Genomic DNA, 8,787 nt, shown 5'->3' with positions numbered 1-8,787 from the left:
TAAATGGAAGTATAGTTAATTTACAATGGTGTGTTGGTTTCAAGTGTACAGCAAAGTGATTCAGTTATACATACATATATTCTTTTTCAGATTCCTTTCCATTATAGGTTATTACAAAATATTGAATATAGTTCCCTGTGTATACAGTAGGTCCTTGTTGATTGTCTTTTTTTAAATCCTTCTTTGTTGTCTTTTTTTTTTTTAATTTTACTGGAGTATAGTTGATTTACAATATTGTGTTTGTTTCAGGTGTAAAGTGATTCAGTCATACATATACATATATTCATTTTTGTAGATTCTTTTCCCGTATAGGTTATCACAGAGATTATCTATGTTATATATAGAAGTCTGTATATGTTAATCCCATACTCCTAATTTATCCCTCCCCCCCTCCTTTCCCCTTTGGTAACCATAAGTTCGTTTTCTATGTCTGTGAGTTTATTTCTGTTCTGTAAATAAGTTCATTTGTATAATTTTTTTAGATTCCACACATAAGTGATGTGACATTTGTCTTTCTCTGTCTGACTTACTTCACTAAATATGATAATCTCTATTACAGACGTAGAAAACAAATTTATGGTTACCAAGGAGTAAGGGGGGGAATAAATTGGGAGTTTGGGATTGACATATACACATTACTATATATAAAATAGATAACTAATAAGCACCTACTGTATATACAGCATAGGGAACTCTATTCAATACTCTGTAATGGCCAATATGGGGAAAGAATCAAAAAAAGAGTGGATATATGTGTACGTATAACTGATTCACTTTGCTGTACACCTGAAACGAACACAACATTGTAAATTAACTATACTCCAATAAATTTTTTTTAAATATGATCATCTCTAGGTCCATCCATGTTGCTGTGAATAGCATTATTTCATTCTTTTTATGGCTAAGTAATAGTCCATTGTCTATATGTACCACATCTTCTTTTTTTTTTTTTTGCGGTACGCGGGCCTCTCACTGCTGTGGCCTCTCCCGTTGCGGAGCACAGGCTCCGGACGCGCAGCCTCAGCAGCCATGGCTCACGGGCCCAGCCTCTCCGCGGCATGTGGGATCTTCCTAGACCGGGGCACGAACCCACGTCCCCTGCACCGGCAGGCAGACTCCCAACCACTGCGCCACCAGGGAAGCCCCCCACATCTTTATCCATTCCTCTGTCAATGGACACTTAGGTTGTTTCCATGTCTTGGCTATTATAGATAGTGCTGCTATAAACATTGGGGTGCATGTATCTTTTCAAATTAGAGTTTTCTCCAGATATATGCCCAGGAGTAGGATTGTTGGAGCATATGGTAGTTCTATTTTTAGTTTTTTAAGGAACCTCCACACTGTTTTCCATAGTTGCTGCACCAATTTACATATCCACCAACAGTGTAGGAGGGTTCCCTTTTCTCTACACCTTCTCCAGCATTTATTATTTGTAGAGTTTTTAATCATGGCCATTCTGACTGGTGTGAGGTGATAACGGACACATATTTTGGAGATAGGATCCAAGGCTTTTGTAGACAGAGTGTACACAGGGAGTAAAGAAAAGTGAGAATCTAGGATGAGACCCAAGTCTCAGTAATTAAAATATTTTAAAACAGGGATGGGCAAATTAAAACCTGAGGGCCAGTGGCCTGTTTTGGAAATAAAGTTTTATTGGCACACAGCCACACCATTTGTTAACAGATTGTCCAGGGCTGCTTTTAGCTACAACCGAGGAGGTGAGTCGTTTTGACAAAGACTGACCATATGGCCTGCAAAGCCAAAGTAATGAATGGCATGGTGATGAGTTCTCTGGGTTTTCTTTTTGCCTCACATATCCCAGACTGAGTGCTGGAGAAACCCACAAACGCCAATGGTCCCAACAAAAAGAAGTTCAACAAAAGCCTGCTCTCTCTAGCCAAGACCTAGCAAAGGGGTAGACTAGCAAATAAAAACTTTTAGACAATAACCACCCTACTCTAGCTAAATACCATGGAAAAAAAACTGTGGCCACACTTTCACCTACACAGGCAAAGGCCAAGTAGGGACCCTAAACGTCCACGCTCAAGAGACTGTGATGAGGGACTTCCCTGGTGGTCCAGTGGTTAAGACTCCACGCTTCCACTGCAGGGGGCACAGGTTCGATCCCTGGTTGGAGAACTAAGATCCTACATGCTGTACGGTGAGGCCAAAAAAAAAAGAGGCTGTGATGAGGTGCCCCAACACTCCCCTGGGATGGTGTCAGAGAAGGCCAGTGAGCAGTGTGGACTGCTTCCCCCGCCCCAACCAGGTGTCAACAAGGCCAAGAGGGTAATTGGACTTTCACCTCCACCTGGCAATAATGAGGTATGCCCCCTGCCCCATTCCCCTGCTGGAATGGTATCAGAGCAAACCAGCTAAAACTGGTTTACCTAAGATTCAGAACATATAAAAATGTCCTGGTTTCAGTCAAAAATCATTCGTCATACCAAGAACCAGGAAGATCTCAAACCGAGTGAAAAAAGATAGTCAATAGATGCCCTCCCAGCAACAAAAGAAGAGGCTTAGAATTATCTAACAAAGATTTTAGGACAGCCATGATAAAAATGCTTCAATGAGCATTTATCAACACACTTGACAGAAATGGAGAAACAGAAAGCCTCAGCATGGAAACAGAAAATCTTAGCAAAACATAAAGGAGAACCAAATGGAAACATCTGAACTAAAAACAAAACGTAACAACTGAAATGAAAAGCTCAGTGGATGGGTTCAAGAGCAGAATGGAAGGGACAGAGGAAAGAACTGTGAGCTAGAAGATAGAACAATGGAAATGAGCTAATCTGAACAACAGAGAGAACATAGACTGAAAAAAATTTTTTTAATTAACAAGAGCCCCAGGGACCTGAAGGACTGTAACTAAAGATGAGAGTCCCAGGAGGAGAGGAGAAAGAGGGTAGACTGAAAAAGGACTCAGAAATAATGGCTGGAAACTTCCCAACTTTGACAGGAATCATCAGGCAACAGATTTAAGAAGCTAAGTAAATGCCAAAGAAGATAAACCCCCTCAAATCCACATCGAGACACATAACACCTTCTGAAAACTAAAGATAGAGTAAGTAAAGTATCCAAACTTTACTAGGCTGTCTTGGACATCTAGAGGCTTCTGCAGCTGAGGAACAGGGGCTGGGGAGCAGGGACTCTGTTTAGCCCAGATCAGGATGTCAATGACCGTGCAGGAAGCCATGTGATTGGGGTCAGAGAACCTTGCAAGATTTTAGGACACCACCGCTTAGCTTGGATCCCTCCATAAAAACAACCTCCTACAGTTTACAGTGGAATGGAAACAGGGTTCTTTGGATGTGTTGAACACACCAAATCTTTGGGTCCTTTCTACCTGCTGCTCCCTTAGCCTGGAATGCCCATTTTTGGCCTGTTTACATTGCTGGCTACTTCAGGTTTCTGCTTAAATGTCAGTTTCTCAGAAGGGTCTTCTCCTCTGGGCCAGTCCCCACCCTAAGATATTTTGTCATAGCATGCTGTTTTCTTCTTGTTATCAATCCCAACATGCAAATATTTATTTGTTGACTTGTATATCTCCCCGACTAAACTGTCCTTGCCCTGAGACCAGAAACAACCCTGTGTCCCGAGGGCTTGACCCATTGTCTGGTACAGTTGACAGACAAAAGTCTTGTTGAATAAATGAGTAAAGAGCTAAGAAGGTAAGGGACCACCTTTAAAAGAACCCCTGTGTTTCAGCGGCTGAGCTAGCACTTTACATACATCATCTCGTTTAGTTGTCACAAGTTGACAGTGAGGTGGGTATTGTCCTCTCATTTCACAGATGAGAAAACTGAGGCTCAAAAAGGTACTGTCTCATACCCAAAGTCACACAGCAACCATGATGGAGAGCCCAATTTCACACACGGATTTTTTTTTTCTGCCAGTGTATTTTCCACTACTCTACCCAGCCCCCATGTTAAGGCAAGTTATCTGGGTTTTAGCCCCAAACCCTACACCCTTCTTGCTAGCATCTTATAAAACTCACTCAGTTTGCTCATCTAAAATTCTGACAATGAGGCATCAAACGGTGAGCAGAGGACAGGTAAAGAGCATTTCATTCCACCAGTCTCTAAGCAGTTGGGCTGGAGTTTAATTTAAGTGCCTGGGTACCATGGAGATGCAAGCTCTATAAGTACCCAAGAGAGGCTTCTTTCAGCCAGCCCACTGGTTACTGTGCTTCCACCCCCTCCCCTGCTTCCCACCAAGGCTCCTCTTCTGCGGTTGGGGTAGATGTGGAGGAAAGCAGTGCTTTGCAGGAACTCCCTCCCTCTGTTCACACCCTTTCTTTCTCCTCCACACCCGGACTCTCAAAACTGAGATTTCATCTTTACCTTCTCCTTCAGTGCATAATTCATTTCGTCATTGGTGAAAGACACAACAGCTCCCAGCCCCCAGTACACAGAGGCCTCTTGGATGGGAGAGTGGAAACCTCTCCTGCCAGTCCCAGGGTAACCTCCTGTCCCGAAGAGATCCAGTTCAGTGAATGAATGGACCAGCAAGAAAAAGGTGGCATAGGGAGAAAAGTGCCCCTCCTTCCACAGAGACAGCTCAGCCTGTTAAATCCTCTGCTATCTAAGCCCCAGGTGGGTCTTGTTGACAGCATTGGTGGAGGTTGAGAACCAGGTTGGTCTATCTTCAGCTTGGAATTCAGAACCCACACCTCAACTCTGCCCTTTCATTGTAAACTCATCTATGGCCTCAGCATGCCCTCTCCCACCTGCAGCCACTCCAACAGATATGCAATCTGACTGAAAGCAGGAGGAGTTCAAGATTAGTAGTCTCCTGGCTGCTCCTCCACCCCCTTCCAGCCAGACTGTTTATAACCTGAAGTTCCTTCTTCAATGGCATTCTAGATCCTACACTGCCATGAATTCAGGAGCAAAAAACCAGTTGGGAGGAGCTGTGTTGGACTCTTGGCTCTATTATTTACCATGTCACTATAGAAAAGTCACTTCGCCTCTTGAGTCTCAGTTTACACATCTGTAAAATGGGACTAATGAGAACCAGGGCAATGAGTCATTATTCATAGAAACTCCATCGATTTGTAAGATGAGTTGACTGTGCTAGACTTATTTCGATGTATTTTCAAGCTCTGTATTAAACACTGAGGACCCAGAGATAAATAAGAAACCACCTATTCTGTCTCAGCTCTCATATCACCAAGGTTTTCTGCACCCTAATTTTCCCTGGCTTAGGACATGGTTTCCCATCATTGAAAAAAAATAGTTCACGGGGCTTCCCTGGTGGCGCAGGGGTTAAGAATCCGTCTGCCAATGCAGGGGACACGGATTCGAGCCCTGATCCGGGAAGATCCCACATGCCGCAGAGCAACTAAGCCCGTGCGCCACAGCTACTGAGCCCGCATGCCACAACTACTGAAGTCCGTGGGCCACAACTACTGAAGCCCGTGTGCCTACAGCCTGTGCTCCTCAACAATAGAAGCCACCGCAATGAGAAGCCCGCGCACTGCAAGGAAGAGTAGCCCCCGCTCATCGCAGCTAGAGAAAGCCTGTGCGCAGCAACGAAGGCCCAACGCAGCCAAAATAAATAAATAAAATAAAATAAATAAATTTATTAAAAAAGAAAGAAAATAGTTCACGGGCCGAATTATGAACCACACAACTAAAGTAAGGGGACATTATCGGCTCAGTCACAAAAACGTTAACTGTGCATCCTCCAGGATGCGTGGGAGGCAAAGCATGATGTAGGGAGGAACAGTCATGGAGTCAGAAGAAAAATCTCCACAGAGGTTTCCACAGCCTCCATTTCCTTGAAGAATGTCGATGCTAACAGGAAAGTACTGCTGGCATATCTTTTTTTTTTTTTTTTTTAAAGCTAATTTCTCCTCCTTACCATCTTCATGAAATATGTTACCCTGCCTCTCTGATTCTCTGAGACACGTGTGTGTTCTCCTTTGCTGCTGCGGTGGGGAAAAGGATTTCAGTGGGTGTCTTTTACAAAACAAGACAACCTGTTTTCAGGTTCAGGTGGGCGACCCGGTTGTGAAAGCAAACGAAGAAAGGCTTGTCCTGTGGTCACTTCTGCTCGGCCCCAACTCAGCTCCAGAGCAGCCAGATGCAGCCCCAGGAGGAAGGCCGGGAGAGGCTGGGCTTCTTGTCAGATTCCTGCAGTTCATTCACCTGTAGAATAATGTCCAATTTGCCCTATCACATGGCTGAGCCGGTTTTACCTTTAATCCCTTTCACGTTGGTCCTCAGCCTCAAGGAATGCCTAGGGATGATTCACCCACCATCACATGGGGCAGGCAGTCATCTGTTTCATTACCTCACCCTGCTTGCAGCTTCTGGGAGATAACCCAGGATTCTTCTGCCATGGGGAGGTGGGGGGTGGAGGTAAGGTGGACAGAGTAAGGCTTTAAGGAGTTGATTCCTGCTCTGGTCTCAATTTCCTGCTTCCCAGCCCAGGTCTAAAGATGTGCAGGAACAAGTCATGTGGAAATGCCAGGGCTTGGGCACCTGGGCTAAAAAGAAAGTTGGATTTGGTGGTCTAAAAGGGGCTTTCCCTTCACAACCAACATCAGCCGGTGGGAAGGCATGGTTGCAAAACAAGACAAAAAAATGAAAGCAGCAATTACAAAGATTGTCACGAACAACCACACACAATTTTCAGGCGGGGAAAGGACATGGGCTTGTGTTTGGAACAGAAAATACTTCATCAGTTTCACAGGGGTGTACACGGTGCTCCAAATGTACCACAGGGATGCCCCTGAGATGACAGCTTACTGTGGAGTGCCAAGCCCTCTACACTTCTCATCTGTAGCCCTTACGACAAGCCCTACAGAGTCTATATTATTATGGTGACTTTCAGACCTAAGACTGGGACTTCAGTTAAGCAAGTTACTCAAGGTCACACAGCTAGAAAATAGGGAGGGTTTAAGACCCACACAGACTGGTTCCAGAGCTTTTGCTTCTTAGCCAAATAACTATGAAATAAGCATCCATGATATTCCAGATCCAGACCATGGGTAGGTCCAGGAGTTGCAGAGTAACTAAAAAAAAAAAGAAAGAAAGAATAGGTTAATGGTGGAGAGCACGAGTACTGAAGTCAGACCTAGGTTCACTTATTAGCTCTGTATCCCTGGTCAACAATATAGCATCTTGGAGCCTCAGTTTTCTCATCAGTGAAATGGGTATAATAAGTAGTATTCCTTATTCCAGAGTGGTGTTGTGACACTTACATGAGATCCTGCGTGTGAGGCACCTAGCACCATGTTGACTTTAATTTTGAGCTATTGCCCTCATCACTAATGTGAGGATTTTATACATAGTGAAGTTGAGGCCCAAGCAGAGGCAGTGCAGAGGGCTATGGGAATCCCCATAAAAGGAGTGGGAATTCCTACTTCTAGGTGTTGTGAGGCCAGTCTGAGGCCCACATTCCTGGACTTTTGTGCATGGCATCTATGGAATGAGGGAGGGAGGGTAAGGCCAAATACTGAGCCCATGAGTCTGGCCTTAAGAAGTAACTGGCTTTGCAGAAGGCATTTGGAGGTGAGGAGCTGCCATGGTGGGGCTTCTCTAACAAAAGAAGATGAGACCACAAACATGGGATTCTCCCCTTTGCTCAGCACACCCTGGCCCATACAACACAGAATGCTGGCTCCTCTGGGAGACTGTGGGGCTCAGACAAAAGGATACACCACACTGGGCTTCATTCCTCCAGTTCACCTCCCCGCTATATATCCAGGGCAAAAAATGGTTAAAGACACAGTCAGAAGACATAGACAGCCAGTTGATCCTTAACTTTAATTAAGTAATTACAAATTTTTAATTTCTCAAGCAATATTGATTTTTAAATTTTCTTCTCACTTTTTTTCAACATGGAATTTTACTTCGCTTGCTTTCTTCTTTTTCGTAACCCCCTTCCCCCAAAGCTATAACATATCAAATAGTATCGCAGAGGAGAACGCAGGGGAAGCTGCCTGGGACAGGTTAAGTATTCAATTTAATGAACAACAACAATGTCATTACTATTACTTTTACAGAGTGCTTCCCTGACACCGCCTGGAAGTCCTCCGGGGTCGAGGGGGGTGGGGTAGATTGATAGCACTCCTAATTTTACGGTCCCGGGGAAAAGCCAGCTACATTTGCAAATACGAGGGGTGGGGGGATGGGTGAAACAACGTGGGGAGAAGAATAGAATAAGAGGGAGACAGATGGTGTGTGTGTTGGGGGAAGGGATCAGAGATCCTGGAAAACTTATGTTCCCCGATTTGCAAGAATGTTTCCATTTAACCACTTCTTGCCTGACTCCTGATTCTACATGAGAGAAGCGGGGAGTTGTAAGATTTGGTGCCACCTGTGCAAGAGCCTGGACCCTCGGAGTGGAGAGAGCCAGGAGCGTTCGGAAGCAGAGGGAGAGCGGGTCTTGCTCTAGCCTCCTGGGGCGCCAGTCTGGGTCAGGGACCCAGGTAAGGGGCGGGCTCCCATTCCTCCGACAGGAGCAGCAGGCGGTTGGGACTGTCCCACGAGGGGGCGCGTCTCGGGCCCTAGGACCCGCCCTCGCTGCGCTGGGCGCGGGGAGGGACGCGGGAACCCTGGCGCCCGGTGCTCCGCCTCCCGTTTCCGGGGCAGCGCGGTTACCTGCACCGCCCGAGCCGCACCTGGCGGAGGCAGAAGTCGCAAGCCGAGCGTTCGCTGAACGGCGGAGCTGAGAGGAGGGATAGCACCCGGCTGGGGGGAGGAAGAGGCGGCGGCGGGCGGCGGGCGGCGGCGTGGAGGCTGAAGGGCGCCGCGCGCCGCGAAGGAGGGC

At 45.9% G+C, this 8,787-nt stretch overlaps 1 long non-coding RNA gene across 2 annotated transcripts; it reads right to left on the bottom strand.

The window, feature by feature from the left end:
• Positions 1–5,570: 5,570 nt before the first annotated feature.
• Positions 5,571–8,770, bottom strand: LOC112405110 (uncharacterized). Of its 2 annotated transcripts, none has more exons than XR_003004267.1 (2): positions 8,619–8,770; positions 5,571–7,027 (listed from the first exon to the last, which is right to left on the bottom strand). It is a non-coding gene; the product is annotated as an uncharacterized LOC112405110 (long non-coding RNA). The 2 variants fall into 2 exon arrangements; XR_003004268.1 differs by having other exon boundaries at positions 8,639–8,770.
• Between the last annotated feature and the right edge of the window lie 17 nt (positions 8,771–8,787).

The sequence above is a fragment of the Neophocaena asiaeorientalis genome, unplaced genomic scaffold (assembly GCF_003031525.2).
Source record: "Neophocaena asiaeorientalis asiaeorientalis breed wild unplaced genomic scaffold, Neophocaena_asiaeorientalis_V1.1 scaffold268, whole genome shotgun sequence".
Lineage (NCBI taxonomy): Eukaryota > Metazoa > Chordata > Mammalia > Artiodactyla > Phocoenidae > Neophocaena > Neophocaena asiaeorientalis.
Note: the sequence above shows the minus strand (reverse complement) of the source record. Positions and strands in the feature narration are given on the sequence as shown.